The sequence below is a fragment of the Pristis pectinata genome, chromosome 7, assembly GCF_009764475.1.
Source record: "Pristis pectinata isolate sPriPec2 chromosome 7, sPriPec2.1.pri, whole genome shotgun sequence".
Taxonomy (NCBI): domain Eukaryota; kingdom Metazoa; phylum Chordata; class Chondrichthyes; order Rhinopristiformes; family Pristidae; genus Pristis; species Pristis pectinata.
The window spans coordinates 6,256,260-6,269,902 of record NC_067411.1 but is presented as its reverse complement, the minus strand read 5'-3'; the positions used below and the strand labels follow the sequence as shown (position 1 = coordinate 6,269,902).

General features: G+C 46.5%; 1 protein-coding gene across 1 annotated transcript in view; it reads right to left on the bottom strand.

Annotated features, from left to right (window-relative positions):
- Window positions 1-12,647, bottom strand: part of sh3bp2 (SH3-domain binding protein 2) — a 97,892-nt gene extending 85,245 nt beyond the window's left edge. Inside the window, exon 1 of the mRNA XM_052019890.1 lies at window positions 12,119-12,647. The gene's annotated coding sequence lies outside the window, so the exon portion shown is untranslated. The remainder of the gene's footprint in view (window positions 1-12,118) is intronic.
- Window positions 12,648-13,643: the final 996 nt, after the last annotated feature.

Sequence of the window (13,643 nt, the reverse complement as noted above, 5' to 3'; positions counted from 1 at the left end):
ATGCTGAAAAGAACTTGAAACTTAACAATAGAAACAGAAAGATACACCCACAGCTGTGAACAGGAAAGAAAGAGGTTACCTGAAGTTGTTAAACCTCTTCATCGACTCTGTCTACACTTCCTGCTGCCTCTGGAAAGCAGCCAACATAATAAAGGACCCCTCCCACCCCGGTCACTCTCTCTTCTCCCCCATTCCATTAGGCTCTTAGGACTATTCTTTGGAACGCAGAAGAATGAGGGGAGACTTGATAGAGGTTTACAAAATTATGAGGGGTATAGACAGAGTAAATGCGAGTAGGCTCTTTCCACCTAGGTTAGGAGAGATAAGTACGAGAGGACATGGCTTCAGGGTGAAAGGGGAAAGGTTTAGGGGGAGCTTCTTTACTCAGAGTGGTGGGAGTGTGGAACAAGCTGCCATCTGACGTGGTAAATGCGGGCTCACTCTTAAGTTTTAAGAATAAATTGATAGATACATGGACGGGAGAGGTCTGGAGGGTTATGGACTGGATGCAGGTCAATGGGACTTGCAGAATAAAGTTTTGGCACAGACTGGTGGGGCCGAATGGCCTGTTTTCTGTGCTGTAGTGTTTTATGGTTCTATGTACTGCCAGGCTCAAGAACAGCTTCCATCCTGCTGTTCTCAGACTCCTGAACAGACCTCTTGTATGATAAAAATTGATTCTTGATCTCACAATCTACCTCGTCGTGGCTCTTGCACCTTATCTGTCTACCTGCGTTACATTTTGCATTCTGCTACTGTTTTTTTTCTCTTTTGTACTACCTCAACGTACTTACGTATGGCATGATCTGTATGGATGACACACAAAACAAAGCTTTTCACTGCATCTTTGTACATGTGACAATAATAAACAAATTACTGATCTGAGATTTTAAGCAACTCACCGACTTTTTCCTAGTTCCAATGGAGGGTCTTCGAGCTGAAATGTCAACCGTTTCTCATTGGCTTTTACTGTGCTGTTTTTTTTAAATTTCAGATTTGCTACATCTGCGGTTTTTTTTTTGATTTTCATTAGGACCTCAACCGTGATTTTAAGGAAAGAAAGAAAGACTCCAGCAATGAAGTCAGAAGCTGGGATTGGATTTCCTCCATAGCTGTTTCTTTTATTATTGTCACATTTACAAAGGTACAGTGAAAAACTTGTCTTGCATACTGTTCATACAGATCAATTCATTACACAGTGCACTGAGGTAGTACAGGGTAAAACAATGACAGAATGCAGAATACAGCGTTACAATTACAGAGAAAGTGCAGTGCAGGTAGACAAAGTGCAAGGCCATATTGAGGTAGATTGAGAGGTCAAGAGTCCATTTTATCATACTAGGGGACCGTTCAATAGTCTCATAACAGCGGGATAGAAGCTGTCTCTGAGCCTGGTGGTATGTGCTTTCAGGCTTTTCTGCCTGATTTTGGTTGGGGGGGGGGGGGGGTGGGTGGTGTGTGAAAAGAAAGAGGAGAGAATGTTCGGGGTGGGTGGGGTCTTTGATTATGTCGGCTGCTTTACTGAGGCAGTGAGAAGTGTAGACAGAGTCCACGGAGGGGAGGCTGGTTTCTGTGATGTGCTGAGATGTGTCCACAACTCTCTGCAGTTTCTTGTGGTCTTGGGCAGAGCAGTTGCCATACCAAGCCACGTTGCATCCCGTTGGATGCTTCCTATGGTACATCAATAAAATTTGGTGAGGATATCAAAGGAGGCGTGCGAAAATTCTTTATCCTCCTGAGGAAGTAGAGGCACTGGTGCATTTTCTTGGTCATGGCAACTACATGGTTGGCCCAGGACAGGCTATTGGAGGTATGAAAGTTTATTCCATGGGGTGGGGGGGGGGGTGTTTAAATCCATGGGGCGGGGGGGGGGGGGGGGGGGTGTTTAAATCCATGGGGCATACACATTGGAATCTGGCTGGCAATCCCTGTTACTGCCCACCCAAAATTGAGGTGGTTGTGGCCCTTTGCCACTGAAAGACATTGACGAAACAGAAGAAAGATCTCCTGCCATCACAGGTGGCTACGGGCGAGGGAAACATAAGAAAATAAGAGGAGTACGCCCTGAGCCTGCCCCACCATTTAATATAATCATGGCGGCTCTGCCCCAGGTTTCATTTCCTCCTCTTTGACAGTTCCCAATCAATTCCCTGATCTTACTAAATTTATCTACATCCTCTTCAAGAAATATCTCCGGTGATCCAATGTCCACAACTCTCCGGGGAAAGGAATTCCAGAGATTCACCACCCTCTGCGAGGAGAGGGAGATCATTCAGCCCATCTTATTTCACCTATCCCAGGGCAATTTACTTTCCTACTTCTCCAACCACAGCTTCAGCTGCTTCACCAACACGATCTGGAGTTAAGTGATGCAACAAGATTGCATTGACGTGATTTGGTTTCATTTAATTATTTAATTTAATTTATTTAATTAGACGGGTGAGGTGTGAAAATCCAAAATAATTAAGATATTGAATAAAAGTCAAATTTATCTGCTGCAGGAATTCAAAACAAGGGTGGAAAACCCCTCATCCTTCATCGAATATTGGCCAAGGGATCTCTCAGGATCACCTGAGTGGGCAGACTGGTTCTCAGTTTGGAGGCACAAGAGACTGCAGACGCTGGAATCTGGAGCAACACACAAGATGCTGGAGGAACTCCCTCCACAGATGCTGCCTGACCTGCTGAGTTCCTCCAGCATCTTGTTTGTTGGGTCTCGGTTTAACACTTTACCAGATGTGTCAGGATCAGAGTTTAATTGTCAGTAAATAACCACATTCAGTGCAGCATTTGGACCCCATACCCAAGGATGTGCTGGCATTGGAGAGGGTCCAGAGGAGATTTACAAGAATGATCCCAGGAATGAAAGGGTTAACATGCGAGGAGCATTTGATGGTTCCGAGCCTATGCTTACTGGAGTTTAGAAGGATGGGGGTGGGAAGGTGGGGAGGCAGATCTCATTGAAACACACCAAATATTGAAAGGCCTGCATAGAGTGGACGTGGAGAGAATGTTTCTACTAGTGGGAGTCTAGGACCAGAGGGCACAGCCTCAGAATAGAAGGATGTCCCTTTAGAACAGAGATGAGGATGAATTTCTTTACCCAGTGGGTGGTGAATCTGTGGAATTCATTGCCACAGACAGCTGTGGAGGCCAAGTCATTGGGTATATTCAAGTGGAGGTTGATAGGTTCTTGATTAGTAAGAGCATCAAAGGTTACGGGGAGAAGACAGGAGAATGGGGTTGAGGGAAAAATAAAATCAGCCATGATTGAATGGCAGAGCAGACTCGAAGGGCCGAATGGCCTAATTCTGCTCCCATGTCCTATGGTCTTATTTGAAAGGAAGAAACACAAAACAGCTGCTAAGAATCTGATTTGGGGTAAAGTTGCACCAAGGCATTATCCATAACTAACTTGCCAGTGAATAAAATGGCAGATGAGCAAGAGGTGAACAGAAGGTGCTGAGGTACAGAAGCACTCCATACACTAAGGGACAAGAGCTCTACTCAAAAGAAAAATCCACAGACAATAAATAGGCACTTGGAAATATAAAGTATAATGGAAGAGATTCTGAGAGGTTCAAAGGCCAGTAAAAGCTTGAGCTACACTAAGGAGAATTACCATAAACCATATCAAACATCAGCACATTACAAACCTAGAGACACAAGAGACTGCAGATATTGGAGAAACAAATGATCTGCTGAAGGAACTCAGCAGGTCAAGCAGCATCCGTGGAAGCCGAGGGATGGTTGACATTTCAGGTTGAGATCCCGCATCAGGACCGAGTGTAGAGGGAAGGCAGCCAGTGTAAAGAGGCGAGAGGGAAGGCAGCCAGTGTAAAGAGGCGAGAGGGAAGGCAGCCAGTGTAAAGAGGCGAGAGGGAAGGCAGCCAGTGTAAAGAGGCGAGAGGGAAGGCAGCCAGTGTAAAGAGGCGAGAGGGAAGGCAGCCAGTGTAAAGAGGCGAGAGGGAAGGGTGAGACAGGAGCTGGGAGGTGATAGGTGGAACCAGGTGAGTTGGGGGATGATGGGCAAATAGAGCCAGGTGTGGGGGGAGGAGGCGGGGAAAGTCTCTCTCTGAGGCTAGAAGGTAATGTGGAACCAGAGAAGGGCAGCCAACTAGAAGAACAACACTTCATATTCCCCTTGGAAAGCCTACATTCAATGGCATCAACGTTGAATTTTCCAAATTCAGGTAACCCACACCCAGTGTTCTTTTCCCACTGCCACTGGGCCACCTATATACTCTGCCCCTTTGTTCACCTTTCCACCCCCGTCCCTGTTACTGAGGGACGATTACATGGCCACTTTAAATTGCCCCTAGTATGGAAGGCAAGTGACAGAATCTGCGGACAGTTGCTGGCAATGCAGGGAAAATGAATGAGATTAGTGCAAGAGCACTGTGGATGGGTGCTTCGTGGTCAGCACGGACTCAGTGGGCTGAAGGGCCTGTTTCCATTCTCTCTATATTGCACCAATTGTCACAATGGAGGAAGATACGAGGGGAACCGATGTTGAATCACAGACAGGAAGTCACCGAGATTAACCTAACCAACCTTAATGAAGAAAACAATGGCATCGAAGAGTGACAAATCCCCAGAACCAGGGAATATTGTAGATGTGCCTGGTTTCACAGTGGTCAGTGGCTTCAACACACCAGGGCAACAGTGGAGGCAAATTCAGCAGATCAAAGGGGAGCCGGATCAGTAACTGGAAGGAAAGAATCCACACTCTGTGGGGGGAAGTGGTGCTGGCGAGATTTCTCCGGCGTAGAGCCAATATTGACCCACTTGGCCTCCTCCTGTACAATAACGATTCTGTAATTCTAGAATCTTCCCCATTTCCCTCATTACAGGAACCACACCTTCAGATTCGAAAATTGGGAATGTCCCTCCATTATTTGAGGAAGATGAGGAATTGAGGGAATTATAGAACAATTAGACTGACAGATGGAGTCAGAGTCATACAGCAGGGACAGAGGCCCTTCAGCCCACTGAGTCTGTGCCGACCATCGGCCACACATTTACACTAATCCTAAATGGAGTCAAGAGGTTTCTAGAATCTAAAACTAAGTGACAGAAGACTTCAAGAACGTTCAATTGAGACAGAGCTGGTACATGTTTGTTTCAGACACGGTAATTCACACTTGATGAACCTGATTAAATCAGACAAGGAACCATCAGTGGGACAATTGGACAGACCTTTGGAGGATTGGGGTTTACCAGCTTTTGGGTGTAACCAGGGGGAGTTAGCATTGCAATCAACAATTGTTGGACAAGTTGTTTTCCTTGGCCAAGTTACTTCAAGAGCAGTTCAATGACAATATCATGTCTCATAGATATTAACTACATTCACTGAATTGTAATCCTTCTACCACTGTTCTTAAATATCCAGACAGAGGAGGCTGCAGAGGGTTGTAGACTCAGCCAGCTCCATCACAAGCACAACCCTCCTTACCATCAAGGACATCTTCAAGAGGCAGTGCCTCAAGGCGGCATCCGTCATTAAGGACCATTATCATCCAGGCACGGTAGTGCAGTCGATAGCGTAACACTATTACAGCACCAGTGACCCGGGTTCAATTCTGGCCACGGTCTGTAAGGAGTTTGTACATTCTCCCTGTGTTTGCGTGGGTTTCCTCCGGGTGCTCCGGTTTCCTCCCACATTCCAAAGATGTACGGGTTAGGAAGTTGTGAGCACGCTATGTTGGCACTGGAAGCGTGGCGACACTTGTGGGCTGCCCCCAGAACACTACGTAAAAGATGCATTTCATTGTGTGTTTCAATGTACATGTACAAATAAAGAGATCTTCTCATTACTACCATCAGGGAGGAGGTACAGGAGCCTGAAGACCCACACTCAATGATTCAGAAACAGCTTCTTCCCCTCCCTCAGATTCCTGAATGGTCCATGAACACTAATTATTCCTTTTTTTTGCACCATTTCTTTTTGTAATTTTAGGTCCTTGTCATTTTGTGGCAGCAGCACAGTGCAAATTTCACATCATATGTTTGTGATAATAAACATAATTCTAATTCTTGGTTTGAATTACAAGGGTTCTACCTCACTGCCAATGAGAGAAGGGGAGGACTGAGATTGTCCAAGAAAATGGCCCATTATTTTTAAATCAGCAGTGCCCTTGTGGAGATGGGGAGGAGAGAGTGAATCTCACAGCCAGCATGTTGTCACTCTGTAAGGCATGATCTCCATCACCCCGAAGGAATAGGGCAGCTAGGGAACCCCATCCACTGCAAACTCCCTTCCAAGTCACTCATCATCCTGACTTGGAAATACGTCACTGTTCTGTCCCAATAGCACAGAGGCTATGTTCACCGCACAAGTCGTTCAAGACGCCAGCTTAATACTTTCTAGGGGGTCATTATGGTTGGGCAATGGCATCTTCCCCACAACACCCAGTATGGATGAATGGACAAGGTAAAGATTAAGGCAGGATAAGACCGATGACTTTAGCCCATAAAGAAATTAGCTGGGAAAATAATTTGAGTGGGGATGAAGACGATTTTAAATGAAATAGATTTTGGAACCCAAGATCTGTTGATAGATCTTTTCATGGCATCTAGATAATGAATGATAGGGGGCTATTTGGGAGGGAAGGGTTTAGATAGATCTTAGAGCAGGATAAAATGTTGGCACAATGTTGTGGGCCAAAGGGCCAGTACTGTGCTGTAGTGTTCTATGTTGTTAGTAAATGCACTGGCCATTCATAACTCAGGCCTACTGGGTCTGGCAGTCTGAATGATGAAGCTCATCTCTCAGCTTAATTACTAAGTGGATCAGACTTGGCACAAGAACACCAGCAGACTCAGACCGCATCAACACCAATCCCTATGACCAAGGGAGATGACTTAGACATATCACGAGCAAAGGAATGAGGAAGAACTTGTTCAAACTGTCTGACAACATTGCATAATAACGCCACTGTTCATGTCACTTGCAAAGGCAACACATGCAGCGCCTTTAACACAGGAAGCACAGTAGAATGTCTCAGGAACGATCAAGCCACAAAGAAACAGTAGAACAGATACCAGTGGCTTGGTTGAAGAGGTCACTTTCAAAGAATGCCTTAAAGGAAGGAAGAGATACAGAGAGGCTCAGAAGCTTAGGAAGGAAATTCCAGAGACTGGCACCTTGGCATCTGGAGGCACAGCTGCCTATTGGAACTAAAGAAGCCAAGAGATAGGGTTGGGAGAGATTATAGAGACAGTTGGTGAGGATTTTAGAAATGGGACATTGCCAGTTGAGGAACCTACATTGTTCAGATGACACAGGGCGATGGGTGAGCTGGGCTCGATGGGAATTAGGGCAGGGAGTGTAATCTTGGATGCTCTCAAGTTTATGGCGGGTGGAAGACGAGAGGGCAGGTAGGCAGACATGCTCGGAGTTCTGGCATGTAGGTCTAGTGGCTTTCAGCCACAGGTGAGCAGAATCATTCAGGTTAAATACAGAAATGCAGCAGCCATAAGATACAGGAGCACAATTAGGCCATTCAGTCCATCAAGTCTGCTCCGACTGATCTCATTATCTCAATGAGACACCTAACTGAAGGGACAACTCCACAAAAAGTAATTGTTAAAACTGATCTCTGCACATTTGGTCACCTCTCCCAGTATCACCTTGTTGGGTGTCAAGCCATGTTCAAGAGCACCAGTGGGAAGGGCCTTTGGAAGTTTCACTGCATTTACAGTGGTAAATGGGTCTGTGTTGTTGTTGCTTGTAGCCAGAGTGTGACAGCCTGTTAAACTGGACCAAGCCAGTTGAGTTTATTGTCATGTGCACAATTGAGGTACAGGTACAATAAAAAAAACTTGTTTACAGCAGCATCATAGCCATGTAGGTATAGACAACACACAGAAAATAAATTTTACAAGGCAGCAAAGAGAGAGACCAAAAAATGACTGCAAAAAAACCCAACTTGGGACGTTTCCACTGGAGCGCCAGAGGCTGAGGGGAGTCCTAATAGAAGTTTATAAGATTATAAAAGGCATAGATAGACAGTCAGAATCTTTGAAATATCAAATACTAAAGGACATGCATTGATGGTGAGAGGGGGAAAGTTTAAACGAGATGTGCAGGGCAAGATTTTATTGAAAAATATACAAAACCAGTGATGGGTGCCCGGAACAGGCTGTCAGGGATGGTGGTGGAAGCAATTATGATAGTAGTGTTTAAGATAAACACATGAATATGCAGATAATGGAGGGATACGGATCACAAGCAGGCAGAAGGGATTAGTTTAATTTGGCATCGTGTTCGGCACAGACAACGTGGGCCGAAGGGCCTGTTCCTGTGCTGTTCTATGTTACAAAGTGCAGAGAAGTCATCCCCACAGTATCCTGACCAAGACGTATTCCTCACTCAACAGGCACAAGGGCTAATCATCTGTTTGTGGAGCTTGCCGTGTGAAAGTTGGGCATCATGCCTCCTAATTATAACAGCAAACACTTCAAAATACTTCAGTGTAAGGCACTTTCGGATGTCCTGAAAGAGTGCCACAGATATGAGACTCTTTCCTCCCAAATGCTGGCTTTTTGTTCATTTACAGAATGTGGCTGTTGCTGAGAATTTCAGTGTTTACTGCTGTCCTGACTTGCCCCCAGGAGGTGGTGGTGAGCTGTTTTAATTGTGCCGGCCCAGGGGAAAGTACTGCACAATTTCCAATGAGAGTGGAGTTCGGGGGATTTACACCCAACAATAAGGAAGAAACGGCAGTATATTTCCTGGCCAGTGCCCTTGTCCTTCTTGGTAGTGGAGGTCACAGGTTTGAGAGGTGCTGTCAGGGTCACCTTGGCAAGACGCTCCAGTGTAACTGGTAGGTGGTATACACCATGGCAGGGTGGGGTGAGTGAATGGTTAGGGCAGTGGATGGGGTGCCAGTATTGTGGGCTGCATTATTTGGCACACCAGAGCCCAGCACATCACGGAAACCAGCCTCCCCTCCTTGGACTCTGTCTTTACCTCTCGTAGTCTTGGTGAAGCAGCCAGCATAATCAAAGACCCCAACCACCCGGAACATTCTCTCTTCTCTCCTCTTCCATCAGGTAGAAGATACAGGAGCCTAAGGGCACCAGACTTAAGGACAGCTTCTATCCTACTCTGATAAGATTATTGAACGGTTCCCTTATACAATGAGATGGACTCTGACCTCACAATATACCTTGTTGTGACCTTGCACCTTATTGCACTGCACTTTCTCTGTAGCTGTGACACTTTACTCTGTACCGTTACTGTTTTTCCCTGTACTACCTCAATGCACTCTGTACTAACTCAATGTAACTGCACTGTGTAATGAATTGACCTGTACGATCGGTATGTAAGACAAGTTTTTCACTGTACCTCGGTACAAATGACAATAACAAACCAATACATGCTTCCTATATGCAGCCATGACTATAGTTCGAAGTACAGCTCTGGTGGTAAAGTGCTTTCAACTGGCATGAAGCAATGAGAGATTGTCTCTTCCTGATGTAGAAGTTGTATTATGTAACAGTCATTTTACAGAGAAAAAAAGATTAAATGCTGTAGATGCACATTACCTCAAATATTTACAACCAAAGGACATAATGACTCATTCACAGGCATAACCGACTAAACAAAAACACGAATTGGTCATGTTTAAGCAGATGAAGGGCACAGTGGCACCAATGTCTCACAGCGCCAGAGACCCGGGTTCAACCCTGACCTCAGGTGCTGCCTGTATGGAGTTTGGACGTTCTCCCTGTGATGATGTTTGGTCCCACATCCCAAAAATATGTGGGTTGGTAGGTTGATATTCCACTGTCCCTTGTGTGTAGGCAAGTGGTAGTATCTGGGACAAGCTAAAGGGAACATAGAGAGAATAAAGTGGGAATAGCGTAAAATTGGGCCGGAAGGCACATGTTGTCTCTCACCAAGACCCTTATGAAAAGGTTACAGTGATATGATTAATACCCGGGCAGAAACTCCATTTGCACAAATGCCATAAATATAGATAGATGTTCCGAGGCACTTTACAGCTGCATTATCAAACAAGGCGTTCCACCAAGGCCACACCGTGCTTGACAAAGTAAGTTTTAAAAAGGTGATGGGGAAAGGTTTGAGGGGGGAATCCTGGAGTTAGGGCCTCAGCAGCTTGAGGTCCACCCACATCCCAAAGACGTGTGGGTTTGGTAGGTTAATTGGCCACTGTAAATTGCCCCTAGTATGGGTGAGCGGTAGAATTTGGGGCAAGTTGGTGGGAATGTGGGAAGAATTTTTTTTTAAAAATGGGATCTCTGGACATGGACTCTGACCTCACTATCTACCTTGTTGTGACCTTGCACCGTATTGTCTACCTGCACTGCACTTTCCCTGTAGCTGTGACACTTTACTCTGTACTGTTATTGTTTTTACACGTACTACATCAATGCACTCTGTACTAACACAATGTAACTGCACTGTGCACATCTATCTATATTTATGGCACTGCATTTTTGATCTGTACAATCGGTACGCAAGACAAGTTTTTCCACTGTACCTCAGTACAGGTGACAGTAATAAACCAATACCAATGTAGGATTGGTGTAAATGGGTGCAGACAGTGGTTTGAAGGATGTGTTTCTGTACTGCATCTCTCTGACCCCAATGAGGGAGGTCAGGCTGCAGCGTGTTAACATGTCAGTTGGCACACCGCATGGCACTCAGAGTCACAGCACAGGAACAGGCCCTTCGGCCCAACTCATCCATGCCAACCAAGGTGCCTACCTGAGCTAGTACCATTTACCTGCATTTGGCCCATATCCCTCCAAACCTTTCCTATCCACAAACTTGTCCAAATGTCTTTTGAACGTTGCGACTGTACCCACCTCTGCCACTTCCTCTGGCAGCTCGTTCCATATACCCACCACCCTCTGCGTGGGGAAATACTTGCCCCTCAGGTCCCTGGGTTGTTTTCTCTGGAGTGTCAGAGGCTGAGGGGTGACCTGATAGAGGTCTACAAGTTTAGGAGAAGCACAAAGGATAGACAGTCAGAACCTTTCTTCCAGGGTGGAAATGTCAAATCCTAGAGGGCATTTAAGGTGAGAGGTGGAAAGCTTAAAGGGGTGTGGGGCAAGTTTTGTTTTAAACACACACACAGTAGTAGGTGCCTGGAACTCACTGCCAGCGGTGGTGGTGGAAGCAGATACGATTGAGGCTGTTAGACAGACACATGAATGTGCAGGGGATGGAGGGAGATGGGTCATGTGCAGGCAGAAGGACTTAGTTTCATTTGGCATCATGCTCAGCACAGACATCGTAGGCCAAATGCCTGTTCCTGTGCTGTACTGTTTTATGCCGCTTTAGATCTTTCCTTGTGCTTGTACTTTTCATTGCCCAAGACTATTAGCCTCACGGGTAACTGCCACTTTGATCTGGCACAGGACTTTAGGATTAGCCCTGGAGTGGACTGGAACAGGCCGGGGGGTAAACATCAAGACCCAGGCAATATGCAAAACACAAGCTATAAAAACAAAATTACAGCAGTCTGGCTCCTTTCACAGAGTAGGGGAAGACGTTGCAGCGACCACCACAGGTCTCAGAGATGGACTTAGTGGTAATGGAGGGGGATTGGAAGAGCAGTTTTAAGGGCTGAATTTCAGGCGTTTGACCAGTTGCCACCCGCTGCGAATGTGAAACAACATCTACAAACGCTGGAAACTCTCAACGCCAGTTCAAATCTCAAGGTACCCGACCTTGTGAACTGTCCCCTGGCCGCAGTGGGAATCCAGGTCTTTCTCGCCCCCACCACCCACCCCCGGCGCCAAATGCGTTAACGTTCTGGGCGCAAGTCCCACTAACGCGGCGAAGGAACCAGAACCAAAGCAACCCCAGTTATTTTCACGAAAACCTGACAAGTGAATGGGAAATGCTGACTTCCCCCCCCCCCCCACCTCCCCAAAGCCCCTTTTCCCAATCACACAATCCCACACACGTGTCTGGAAATAAACACTTGTTGTGAGGGTCACAACCTTGCACTCAGACTGAGAGAAGGTTCAACCCACACATTGCAGGGTGTAGAACACCGAATAAACCAACAACACTTAACTCAATCCAACTTAACTCTATTTCTAAAAAATAAATTAAATAATGCTAGTGTCCCCATACCTGAGCAAAGCTCCCAGTACAATCCAACTGAAGGATCTTTCAGTAGACGCTCATAGGGGTTAAAATCCTTGATATACAGTATGCGGAGTTGAAGCCTGTGCTCTCTCTCTCTCTGTGCACTTCCTCAAAGCGATGCAGTGACTCACGAGAGATTCTCTCGCCCAGCTTGAAAGCAAAAAGAAGCGGTTCCTTTGCCAGTAACCTCCACAGCTGGATTCCCGGAGTCTCCCTCACGTTCGACGCTGCCTTCCGTGGGATCCTGGAGAGAGCGTTAACCCCGTGTGTGCTGGGAGACTTGTCCGGACCGTCTGCAGGCGGGGCTCCCTCAACAAAGCGAGGTGGTCGTGACGAGAGAAAACAGCGGCAGACTTGGAAGTGGAAACAGGTGGGGGGAATCCAAGGGAGTCACTGAATGCACAATCCCTGCATGGCAGCTCTAGGGAGCAGATGTCAGAATCTGGGGCAAACTATGAACTGCTGGAGGACCTCACGTCAGGCAGCGTCCGTGAAGACAGAAATGTCCACGTTTGGTGCCACCGACCTCATCCACCCCTTATCTGGTTCCACCAATCACCTATCAGGTTCTGTCTCAACACTCCCCCCCCCCAACCTGGTTCCACCAATCACCAACCAGCCTCCCTTTCACCCCTCTCTTCCCCCCCCCCCCTTCGGTCCATCTGCCCATCACACCCCCCCTCCTCACCTGGTTCCACCAACTAGCCACTGGTATTGGCATTGGTTTATTATTGTCACTTGTACCGAAGTACAGTGAAAAACTTGTCTTGCCTCATCCCCTCCCTCCCCCACCTGGTTTCGCCTGTCTATCACCCCCCCCCACCTCACCTGGTTCCACCAATCACCAACTAGTCTGCCTTTCACCATTCTCCCTCACTTCTATAGACAGACAACTCCTGCATCACGAGGTGGGGGGGGGGGGGTCATTCCTAGAAAACAGCCCCTACCGTGACTTTCCGTAATGCAAAGTCTTGTCATCTGCACATTCCTAAAGAAAATTGTGTTTATTTTGTACAGGAGTTGGGATGTTATGTTGAAGTTGTATAAGATGTTGGTGAGGCTGAATTTAGAGTATTGTGTGCAGTTCTGATATCAATAAGCTAGAAAGAGTGCAGAGAAAATTTACACGGATGTTGCTGGGACTTGAGGACCTGAGTTATAGGGAAAGGTTGAATAGGTTAGGACTTGATTTCCTGGAGTGCAGGAGAATGAGGGGAGATCTAGAGGCAGACAAAATTATGAGGGGTATAGATTGGGTGAATGCATGCAGGCCTTTTCCCCTCAGGTTGGGTGAGACTAGAACTAGAGGTCATAGGTTTAGGGTAAAAGGTGAAATATTTAAGGGGAATCTGAGGGGAAACTTCTTCACTCAGAGGGTGGTGCCAGTGTGGAACGAGCTGCCAGCGGAAGTGGTGGATGCAGGTTCAATTGTAACATTTAAGGAAGGTTTGGATAGGTGCATGGATGGGAGGGGTTTGGAGGGATATGGTCCAGGTACGAGTAGATGGGA